This window comes from Neofelis nebulosa, chromosome X, assembly GCF_028018385.1.
Source record: "Neofelis nebulosa isolate mNeoNeb1 chromosome X, mNeoNeb1.pri, whole genome shotgun sequence".
NCBI classification, from domain to species: domain Eukaryota; kingdom Metazoa; phylum Chordata; class Mammalia; order Carnivora; family Felidae; genus Neofelis; species Neofelis nebulosa.
In genome coordinates this window covers 103,116,523-103,129,721 of record NC_080800.1, presented here as the reverse complement: position 1 = coordinate 103,129,721, position 13,199 = coordinate 103,116,523, and positions in this window count along the sequence as shown.

The following is a 13,199-nucleotide window of genomic DNA, read 5'->3' as shown; positions in this document are numbered from 1 at the left end:
AGAGAATCCCCAATGGGCTCCACACTGATGCTGGGCTTGAACTCACAAACTGTGAGATGATGACCTGAGCCAAAACCAAGAGTGGGACATTTAACTGACTGAGCCACCCCGGTACCCCATAAAATATTATTTAATTGCTTTAAATCATTTATAAATTTAAAAAATATTTTAGTTTTTAAGCCATAAAAAAATAGGAAGCAGGCTAGATTTGTCCTGTAGGCTTTAGTTTGTAACTCTTGCTCAAAATTATTAGTACTTACATTGTGAGATATGATTTTTGGAGGTTGGGGTGAGTGAGAGCACCTTTATTTTATACTCAATAAGCTTTCCAATTAATTAAAATTTTAGAGCAAATTTGTGTTACTTTAATAATAATAAAAAATAAATATTTTATACTGAACAACAAAATGTTGATTTTCTGATAGGAGCTAGAATTCTAGAATGGATAGTTCCTGCTTCTATTGTGGATAGCCATCTTATCATTGTTAGTTCTCCTCACTATCACCTAAACTAAAATAGAATTTTCCTCAGAGAAATATATATAAACAAAAGATAGATACATATATATATAAACAAAATAGACATATAGAGATATAGGTGGATAGATACAGATGCATAATAGACATAGACATATATACATATATAGGTAGGTAGATATAGATGCATAATAGACATAGACATAGATATATAGGTAGGTATATAGATATAGATGTATAATAGACATAGACATACAGAGATATAGGTAGGTAGATAGATATAGATGCATAGATAGACATAGGCACATACACAGAGCTAGAGCCAGAGCTAGATATTACTTATCCTCAGTGGAGAAAGACTGAACCATTTCCTCCTAAATTTGGGAACAAGTGAAGGATGTACACTCTCACTGCTTTTATTCAACAATGTACTATGGGTTCTAGTCAGTGCAGTAAGCAAAAAAAATAGCTAAAAAGGGACACAGACTGGAGAAAAAGAAATAAAAGTCTATTTACAGACTTTATTTATTTATGTCTTTATTTATTTAAGATCCCATAGACGGGATTTTCCAAGTAATCTACAAAAACACAACTAAAACTAATGAGTTTAATAAGGTCACAAGAGGAACGCCTGGGTGGCTCAGTCGGTTAAACGTCCGACTTCAGGTCAGGTCATGATCTCATGGTTCATGAGTTTGAGCCTTGCATCAAGCTTTGTGCTGACAGCTCAGAGCCTGGAGCCTGCTTCAGATTCTGTCTCCTTCTCTCTCTGCTCCTCCCCTGCTCGTACTCTGTCTCTCTCTCTCGCTCTCTCTCTCAAAAATAAACACAAAATAACCTTTTTAAAAATAAGGTCACAAGATACAGAGTGCTATAGACTGAATATTTGTGTTCCTCAAAATTGATATCTTGAAACATAATGATCAATGCGATGGTATTAGGGAGTAGGGCCTTTGGGAAGTGCTTCCGTCATGAGGATGGAGCCTTCATGAATGGAAATAGTGCTTTTATAAAAGAAAGCCTGGGGCACCTGGGTGGCTCAGTAGGTTAAGCGTCCAACTTCGGCTCAGGTCATGATCCCACAGTCCGTGAGTTCGAGCCCCGTGTCGGGCTCTGTGCTGACAGCTCAGAGCCTGGAGCCTGCTTCGGATTCTGTCTCCCTCTCTCTCTGACCCTCCCCCGTTCATGCTTTGTCTGTCTCTATCTCAAAAGTAAATAAAAAAAAAAGAAAGAAAGCAAGCCCACAGAGTACCCTAGCCCCTTCAAATATGTAAAGACAGAGAGAAGTCATAAGTCTGCAACATGGAAAAGGGACTTCACCAGAACCCAAGCACGCTGGTACCCTGATCTTGGACTTCTGGCCCCTAGGTCTATGAGAAATAAATTCCTGTTATAAGCCACCTAGTTTATGGGATTTTTATTATAGCAGCCCAAATGGACTAAGATACATGGTCAATGTACAAAAGTGTGCTATATTTCTATATATAAATAATGGGAAATAGGTAATAGAAATTTATTCAACAAAAAATATTATTTATAACATCTAAAAACATGAAATTTAAGGATATATCTAATAAAATATGTAAAATATTTGTATGCTGAAAACTATGAACATAGGTAAGAGAATTAAAGACCTATAAATGGAGAGATATATCATGCTTAATGACTCTTAAAATTCAATTTGTTTAAAATGTCAATTCTTCCCCAAATGATCTATATATCCAATGTACTCACACACAAAATTTCAACAGGCTTTTCTTTTTTTTAGTAGAAATGAAAAAGCTAATTCTAAACTTTATATGGAAAAACATAGAACCTAGAATAGTTCCCCAAAGAGGCACCTGGGTGACTTAGTCGGTTGAGCATATGATTTCAGCTCAGGTCATGATCTCACAGTTAGTGAGTTCAAGGTCTACATCAGGCTCTGTGTGCAGACAGCTCAGAGCCTGGAGCCTGCTTCGGATTCTGCATCTCCCTCTCTCTACCCTCCCCTGTTCGCACTCTCTCTATCAAAAATAAATAAACATTAGAATAGACTCCCAAAAGTGATAATAAAGTTGGAGGGCTTGCAGTCCCAGATTTTAAAACTTACTATAAAGTTAGACGAATCAAGACAGTACCGTGTTGACATAAGGAGAGACATATTAATCAACAGAACAAAACACAGTCCAGAAATACACTCATACACATAGCTCCATTGCTTTTCAAAAAATTTGACCAAGTACTCAATAGAGAAGAGAGAAATTTATCAATAAATTGTGCTGGAATTACAGAAAGAGCCCAAATGTTCATCAACTGATGAATGGAAAAAGATGTGGTATAGATATACAATGGAATATTAGTGATAGAAAAGAATGAAATCTTGCCATTTGCAATGACATGGATGGAGCTAGAGAGTATTATGCTAAGCGAGTAAGTCAGTCAGAGGAAGACAAATACCATATGATTTCACTCATATGAGGAATTTAAGAAAAACAAACAAAAAGGAAATTAAGAAAAAAATATGAGGAATTTAAGAAACAGGGGGAAAAAAGAGAGAGGCAAACCAAGAAACAGACTCTTAATGACAAGAGAACAAAATGATGGTTACCAGAATGGAGGTGAGTGGGAAGGATGGGTTAAATAGGTGATAAGGATTAAGGAGTGCACTTGCTGTGATGAGCACTGGGTGTTGTGTATAAGTGTTGAATCACTAAATTATATACCTAAAACTAATATTACACTGTATATTAACTAACTGGAATTCAAATAAAAACTTTTAAAAATTAAAAATTAAAATATATTTTTAAAATGAATTACTGAAAAACAAAATTTAAAAAGTAGAAAATATACAAAGTTCAAAAAAAAGTGCTGGAAGAACTGAATATTCACATTGAAAAAAAAACATACAACACTTACCTTGTACCATCTTACTAAATTTAACTCAAAATGGATTATAAACCTAAATATGAGACGTAAAGCTACAAAACTTAAAGCATAAACATAGGAGAAAATCTTTGTGACCTTAGGTTAAGCAAAGATCTCTCAGAAAAGTCACCAAAAAAGCACAAATGATAAAAGAAATATTTTTTGAATTTTAAACTTCTGATCCTTGAAAGATGATGTTAAAAAATAAAAGGATAAGCCACACATTAGGAGATACTATTTGAACATATATGTCTTACAAAGGACTTTTACCCAAAATATATAAAGAATTCATACAACTCAATAATAAGAAAACAGAAAATTCAGTAATAAAATGGACAAAAGATGTGAACAGACACTTCACCAAAGAAAATACATACATGTCAAAAAAGAGAGAAAATACACAGATGTCCAAAATGCATATGAAAATGTACTCAAAATTACTGGCAAAATGCAAATGGAAACTACAAGAAAATATTACTACAGCCGTATTAGAATAGCTAAGCCATTTTTTAAATAACAAGTGCTGGAGAGAGTATAGAGAAATTTAAATTCAATACACTATTGACAGAAATGCAAAATGGTAAAGCCATTTTGGATAAGTTTGTCAGCTTCTTATAAAGTAAAACATACTCACACTTACCACACTACTCAACAATCCTTGCCCTGAGTATGTATCCACATGTGCACACAAGGGCCTATGTTTGAATATTTATATAGACCCTGAAAAAGTGGAAATAACCCAAATATTGTTCACTTGTTGAATGGATGCACAAACTTGTGGTACATCAATAAAATACAATACTACTCCTTAATAAAATCAATCAAACTGTTGATTCATGCAACAATGGTAAAGCTCAAAAGCATTATGTTAAGTGAATAAAGCCAGAAACAAAAGACTTATTCCATTTATATGACATTATGGAAGAAGTAAAAATTTAGAAGCCAGATCGGGGGACAGGGTAGGTTACGTGATTGATTACAAGGGGAATAAGGGAACTTTCTAGAATGGAGAAAATATTCCACAACTTAATTTCAATGGTGGTTACATGACCTTCGTGGTAGTATGAACAACAAACATAGTTACAAATTACTCAAACCCATTAAACTGTACATCCAAACGGGAAGAATTTTATTGTAAGTATACCTTAGAAAACCTGGTTTTAATAAAATATGGAAGTTTGAAAATAAATAAATTTGGATATTGTTAACTAGTTGTCTGATAGTACTTTGAAACCTTGCTTTTTGTGAAATATTCAAGTATATGGATCATAGTGTATAAACTATACTTCCAAGTAAGAATTAAGAATTAGCTTAATTGCTTAAATAGAAATAGTCACACCTCTATTATTCTGTTTTGAGTTCATCACATTTATCATGAAATCACAAAAAATTTCTTTTTCCTTTGCTTAAAGGCTAAAAATATAAAATATTTAATAATAGCCTTGAAAGCAAGTGATTATTTTTAATATTTTCCTCTTTACAGCTTTGAGAAACTATTTGATAAATATCAAAAGCAATTGTTTTTGAAATCTATTCTCAAAAAAATCTTGAATAAAACCTTGGCCATTCTGCTAGAACAAAGGTTGTTCTATTGTACAATTATCAACTTCAGAAATGACTTCCCACATATTTGCCTACTTCCGCTGAAAATACATTCCATGATTTCCTCGGGTCCATATGCATGTATCCTTGGAGAAAATCAACATTCCCTTTAGAACCTGTAGATTCTTACAATTAAAAAAGTAGGTGCTAAACTATGCACTGAAATTCAAGGAGTTCTAGAAAGAAATCATCTAACAGAATCTTTTCTCTGCTTGTTGGCTATTGATACCATAACTTCAGCTGTTAAAATGTCCATTTGCTTAAGATGCAAGTGCCTTTGGAAGAGAAAACCAATAATTTCTCAATACCTTAGTGTTAAGAATATTCACTTGTTTGTTTTTCCCTATCAGAAGAGTAAGGAGGAGTTAACTTGAAAACCCTGGAAGAGTGATGAGGATGCTAAAAGTGAGGGAAAAAAAATCAAGAAAGGAAAAGACAGGCCCACCAAAGAAAAACATCTACTGACCTCACAATACTGTCTGATACTGCTTGTGTAAAGGTAAATATGAATGTTTCTCTACAAAGTTCCTGAAACAATGGCAATCTTTCCCCTTACATTGTCCATAAACCCTTGAAGATGCAAATAATTTAACAGCTATCATGAATTTTCCCTTTTTTTATATTTACCAAGTTTTACTTTCTTAACTCACAAACTTACTTTACTTGACCCCAAAAGCACAATGGAAAGCACAGACATCCTGTATATCATTCACTGAATATCCATCTTAAAAAAAAAAAACAATCAATACACGATACTTTACTCCTATTTGTAACACTGCAATGTGTGATGTTACAACAGGAAAAAATATTGATGGTAACCTTTTTTTTCCTTTAAGTCTTCAGCTAGGTAAGAAATATGGTCACTTCTCTTTTTTAATGATATTACTTTTGGTAAACAGTAATGTTATAGCCTTAAAAACTGTATATAGAGCTTAAGTACCAGTTCCATTGGAGATACATGTTTGTTTTACTGTGATCATCAAGATGATGTGTCATCTAGTTATCTACTCTAAGTAAAATTTAGACTTCTGATTACCTATCATATTTTATTACTCTTTAAAGGAGAGAGACATCAGACTCATCACTCACAAGCAGTTATTAATATCTTAAAAAGCATATTCCTTAAATTCAAATCCAGGCCTTCCAACATAATCATCCCATTAAAGAATTTTGTTTTATTTATAGTTTCTCATGTTTTGTAAAATTATAGTTGAAAATGTAATGGAATTACAAGTTTGGAAAGGATGCCCTTTTGCATTAGAATGTTAAAAAATCACTTATCCCTCTTTTTTAGATTATTCACAGAACATATTTTATCAAATCAATTATCTTACAGATAAAATATATAGACTATATTTATAGATTAATAGATTTATATATAAATGCTATATAATGATACTATACACAGGTATATAAACATTATATGTAGATATCATTTATAGACATTATATGTAGATATCATTTATAAATACCATGTATGGATATCACTAATTGCTAATAGATCATCTTGAGGCAGTTAAGAGCATAATGTTTTCCCAATCATTTCTTGGGACTTCATGTTATGAACCTTAAAAATCTAAATTCCGCACATATGAGTACCTATCTTTGGGAAACCAATCTCATAGTAAGACATTATGGTAATGAAAATTATGTCATTTTAATTTATAAAAAAAACCCTTTAGTGTTTGATTATCACATGCAAAGCTCAAATAAATATTTTTTTCTATATTTAAGAAACACCCAATGACCATTCTGTATTTCATATCCGTGTCAAAAGAGTATTAGGCAAATTTAAAAGGCCATCAAACATTCTCACAGTGTATTGCTGGTTAGCTTAACTAGATATAGGAACAGGCCTAATAGGTCAAGATCACGTAGTAAGAGGACATAAGCAAATATGACACAGTAAGAACCTCTAAAAAACTGCTCCTTGATTAAAACAATGAGAACACTGACAAAAAGTTGTCAAATCAATTTTTTTCAGAACCCTAAAAATTAACCAATCTGTCAGAAATACAGGAAGTATTTATTAAACAAAAACAGCTGAATTTCACTAATAACACCAAGCTTTGTGATGTTTTAAACTTACCCTATTCTCATCTGCTCCTCTCCCAGATCAGCAGTACTCTTGAAAACCAACAGCCCACAATAATGGTGAAAAACAAATACCTTGCAGGAATCAGTAGAGGCAATATGGAGTTGGAGATCCTTCTAAGCCCCTTTCTCATAGAATTATCATTATTTGACCTGTTTGCTATTCTCTGAAAGATCCAACTTATGAGAATGTCCTTATTTTAGGAACTTATTCAGTGCGAAAGATTTTGCCCAAGGTCCTTGGTAATAGACAATTGCAGGCAATTATGGTTGCCTAGGGCAATGAATACCAGTTGGGGCAAACAACAGATCATCCAAAAAGCTTAAAAGTAGAAGTTTTGAATGGGATCTTCATAGGAGCTTTAAAAAGCCATGAATTAAAAAAAATAAATAAATAAAATAAAAAGCCATGAATTATTCCTGGTAATCCAGAAGTCCATGTGTATAGAGCTGTGTGCCTGCCTGGAGTTGTGTACATACTGAAGAAAGATCTGGGAAGGCCCTTCTCTCTCACCACTGGATGACCTGAGGTTCTGCAACAGCAGGATATAAAGACTAAGGTAGAGTTTTTAACGTACGGCCGAGTGTTAAAGGCATGCCTCAACAAACATACAGAGCCTCTTAGCAAAGACAGAAACTTATTAGCTCTACGCATTTAAGAAAATATTGATCCAATCATTGGCTGACCACTAAGCTAATCAAACAGAGTCTTCTTTTAAGCTAATCAAAGAGACTTCTGTGTCTACATGCAACAAAGAAAAAGATTTTCTAGACAATCCATAATAATCACTAAGCAAACAAACAACTAATAGCAAAAACAGCAAACCTGAGGAGAGTGGGGATCTGATATCCAGAGTTGCTACATATATTTTTTAAAGTGGCCAGTTTTCAACCAAAATATACAAGACATGCAATGAAATAGGAAAATATAGCCCTCACAGGAAAAAAGCAATCAATAAAAGCTAACCCTGAACAAGCCCAGACATTGACTTAGTAGACTCTAAACTAGCTATTTTAAATATAGTCAGGGTAACTTTGTTTAGAGAACTAAAGGTATGTATGAAACTGATGTCTCACCAAAGACAAAATTTAAATAAAAAGATATAAAAAAGAGTCTAATAGAAATTCTTGAATTGTAAGGTACAATAACTGAAATGAAAAAAAAAATCACTGGAGAAGCTCAAAGTAAGATTTGAGAAGGCAGAAGAAAGAATAATTGAACTTGAAGATATGTCAATTTAAATTATCCAGTCACGAAAAAAAAGAAAAAGGAATGAAGAAAAATGAACACAACCTAAGAAACCTGTAGGATGGCATCAAAAGTACCAAAATATGCACAAGGAGAGTCCCAGGAGGTAAGGAGAGAAAGAGTTAGAAAAACACATTTAGAGAAACAATGGCATAAAAACAAACCATAGAGGTCAGAAAGCAGTGGGATGACTTAAGTGCTAAAGGAAAGGGATTATCAGTGAAGAATTCTATATCTAGCAAAATTACTATTTAAAAACAAAGAAGAAATTAAGATATTGCATGAAGCTATAATAACAAATTTGTTTGATAGGCACAGAATATATACAAATTACATTTGTATGACAATAAAAGCACAAGGGAGAGATTAGGAAATGGAAGTATACAGGAGCAAATCTTTTTTATATCTTTAACATTAAGTTTGTACTAAAATGAAAGTTTTAAGTTAACATGTCAATTGTAATCTATATGGCAACCACTAAGAAAATAATTCAAAAAAATAGTGAAAGAAATGTAAAGGGATTTAAAATAGTACAACAGAAAATATCTATTTAATACAAAAGAAAGCAGAAATGGAAAAAGGAACAAAAAGAATATAAGACAAAAATCACAAATCACACATAATTAAAGATTCCTTTACTGCAAGACTTTTCAAATGTTTTAAAACATTAGTGGGTATTATAAACTTCTAATAAGATGATACAATATCTATTTGGATATACAACATATTTGGATGACCTGTTTTTTTCAAATATTATTTCACAGGTCTAACTTTCCATTCAGAATACTCTTTAAGACATACTAAATGTAATCTTGATACTACAGAACAACAAAAATCTGCTATCCCTTTTATGATTCATAATTCATAAGCTGAAAAATGAATTTTGACAGTATTCTCAGAGCCTGAGAGGAAATTTCTTACTGTGTTTCCTTCGTTAAAAAAAAAAATGAGAATTTTACTTATTTTTTAGAGCTCATACTGGCACATACTCTAAATGGCAAAGTAGATCAGAATCAAGCAAAGAGTAGAATGGGTGAAAGGGAAGTAGTTGCTTGGGCTTTTGAAAGTTACAGAATTACTAGCCACTTACAAGCTTTGTAACACTGGTTAAATTACTTAATCTAATTAAGTTTCCATTTTCTCCTCTGTAAAATAGAAAGTGATACACCTAGCTCACAGAGTGACTGAGAGAAAACATAAACACTAATTATGTTAAACATCTTAATATGGCATCAGACAGATAGTAAGCACTCAAGTATCACTCACATATGATTGGGTGGCATGAGTAACATGTCACAGTAGGTCCAATGAATCCTTGCATCAACATCCTACCAGTGCCATGGCTCATTCTCAGAATACTCAAAAGGTATATATTTTCAGTAGTTTTGTGTAAAATTTGCTATCAAATAATGATTGCATCCATTATGAAAATGTAGTAGCTACTATACAAGTAAATGGTTCATATGCAAGTTGTGAGCTGTAGCTACTCTTTCAGATTAGTAGGCATGTCAGAGAAATGCTTATCTGTACTGAGATAGGCAATTAGAGAACAAAATGTTATGTATAACAGGTGGCTTTAAGTAACCACTGCCACATCCAGCTCCTTCCTAGGGAAAGTAAACCAAAGAACTAAAATAGTACCTACTATTTATTGAGCATGTACTATGTGCTTAAGCTAAGCTTTATCCACATCATCTCATTTTATCTTTAGAGCAGCTTTATGAGATTGTAGGCTGCTATCTTAGCCTTAAAAGGTGAGTAATATTATTATCCCTGTTCTGCTACTGAGGAAATTCAACCTAGGAGAATTGACTTGCTGTATAATTCAGAAAATGTATTCAGCAGTTGTGAAGATTAAACTAGAAGATGTGTACAGAGCATTTAGTATAATTCTTAGCACACAGTAAGTGCTCAATAAGTGTTAGTTATTATTATTCTAACTATGAGATCTTCAGATCAGACATACTAATAGTTTTCTCATATGTAAAAACAGGGGTAATAATGCTACTTACTTCATAGAAATGTGAGAATCAAATGAGATTATGTAGGCACAGCACCTGCACATACTGACTGCTTGACAAATATTAGCTATTATCACTCTCATTTTACATATGTGGAAAGTGAAGCACAGAAAGCATTAGGCAGCTTTTCCAAGGTCATAAGAGCAATTATAGATCCAGGTCTGAATCCAGTAGCTTGAGACCACAGCCTGGTTATTTAACCACAGAGTAGTACTAATTCTTCATCTGATTAACAGAGTTAGAGAAAGTGTTCTGCAAAGCACCATTTAAATGCACATATGCCCTCTGGGAAGGGAAGGAGGACCCACTGCCTTCTCTTATTAGCACATCAGCACAAATTGATTCCTAAATTCAGCTAATTGTCACCTCAGAAGGCCAGAAAGACTGTCCACAGGAGAAAAGAGATGGGACTGCAACATTTAATGAGAGTTAAGTGGAGTTAATCATAGCAGCTATAAGCCTTAGGTTACAGAATATGGACATTATGTCAGGAAGAGAAAGTTCCAGAGAAAGGATACCTAAATGAGTGGGTACCAAAACTTACTTCCTCCCCAGACCAGTTCATTTGATTTGATGTTTTTGTTAGACTAAGTTCTGGGCTCTCAATTTTAATGTCATGAGTGAACACTATATTCTGAGCCCACCTAATTTAATCCAACACAGCTGGACCAGGAAAAAAAAATGGACAGCTGTATCCAACTCCACAATCATCCCAGATTTCTGCCTGGATGGAAGGAATGAAGCTCAGTTAATACCTACAAAAGTATTGTACGCAGGCCTTCACCTGCTCAATAAGTCAAATGTCAGGTCAACAAACTTCTTTCTTTTCACAGTTCCTTATTTGACCCTTTCCCTTTCCATTGCCCATTTTGGTTGTTTACACACTGTGGTGAAAGGCCTAAAATTAACACCCTATATAATGTGCTACCTTGACATCTGGTGAAACTGGGAGAGCCTCAAGTGGCCTAATGCTATGTACTCCTCCCCACTCTCTTCCTGAGGATTTTAAGTATCAAGCCAAACAACCCTCCTTATCAAATAGACCAGATGCAGTTTCCCCTTGTTCCTAAGTAGTGGGTTTCAGTTGCCTGCAAGCCCATGGAATTACTTAAATTAGCCAATTTTCCTATAGGTACTAGGTGTCACCTCATCCTCTTGACACTACAAAGCCTGCCTCCCACAGCCCATAACTGTTTACTCTATTCCCAGGTACAATCACCACGCAGCCCTGTATTGTATACTGTACCCTCTTCCCTGGCTATGAATACATGTGACTAACAAACTGTGGTCCATCTGATCTTCCCAGTATCCAGTGTCATGTGTTTGGCAACTCCCATAAACTTAAGACAGAAATCACTCCCTCATACATGATATGAATAGAAAAACAATGGGCATCATGAACAAAATGGTCCCACCATGATCAAAAATACCTGGTTACCTTTACCTAACTCTTCTTGGCTAAGTAACTGGCTCCATGATATGGTGAAGGCCACCTAGAATGGTACTGCCAATTGCTGGCAAGCTTGTGCTTTGGCCTGAGCAGCATTTTGTTGTCTTTTTTGTGTGTTACCCTCTCTCTCCATCCTAAAATGCTCTTGTCTTCTTCAAAATGAAAATCGCTGTTAACTGACTATACCCCAGCATGATGTGTTGCTGGGTTCAACCTGTGTTGGGGAAGTGGTCTCTAAGGCTCTTGCCTATAAAGGTGGTGATAACACAGCACCTTAACCGTTCAGCACTTGAGTTCTGCTTACCAGAGGTAAGGCGAGAGCTCTCTGGGGAGAGCTTTCTAGGGCACTCTCTCGGGACACCAATATAGATATTGTTTGTGACTGTGCACCCCTAGGATGGGCCCAAGAATGGATCTTTATTTCTTAGGTTGTGTAAAAGAAAGAGACCTACCAACCTGGGAAGAAGTAATCATAGCACTCAGTTGTCTAACAAGAGTCTTTGCTGTTCAGGCAGAGTGGCAGCCTCGTCCATCTCCTATGCTGCTATTTCCCTTGCGTGTGGGTTCCTCTGACCCTCAAAGAAATCAAGGTGCACATTTATTGCAGTCCATGGCCCAGCTGCTGCTGAGAAAAGGAGGTGTATTTGGTGTTAGTCCCTCCAGAAACATCAAAGAAGGTAAGTTAACCTCTCCCCCAGTACAAACCTCCAGCCAGTGTGCCCAGGCTTTGCTTAGTGCTGCTGCTTACCATAATGTAAAGGGCTAAAATTACAGGGCTTAACGGCCTCTACCTGGTCCACAAACAAAATTACTATATATATATATATATATCCTGACCCAGGGAGACTGAAACTCCCTGGAGAAGGAAGAGACAGCCTATGAAGTGAACCAGTGGGCACTCAAACCTTTCCCCAAAACCAACCAGAAAGTCTGCACTATGGGTCATCAGATGGAGACAGAAACTGAAGTTGGTGATTTCACATGGCTAAAAGTCCAATATATTCTGAGGGAATTCATACAAAGAGAAAAGGGGAAAAAATAGCCTTTAAGTCATACATTGAGATCCACACTCCTAATAGTTCACAAGAACCCTTAAATACCTCTGCTGCTACTGCCTGTGACTGTAATAACAAAGATCCTGGTCCTCAAGGTTATAGGAGAAAACACCCATGACACCCTGTGGCACAGTGATGGGGTTAATTCAAGCCTGACTTAACTCTGGGGTCCTTAAACCTGTAAAGCACCCACCACCATGGGGAAGGTTCCTAACCCTGACAATATTGATTTAAGGCTCTCTGGAGGAACACATTCACAATACAAGCAGACAGAGAGAATGCCTTCTGAGTTATATATAATTGGAGCAAGGAAATAGGAAGGGAAAAAAAAATGTGGATACAGGA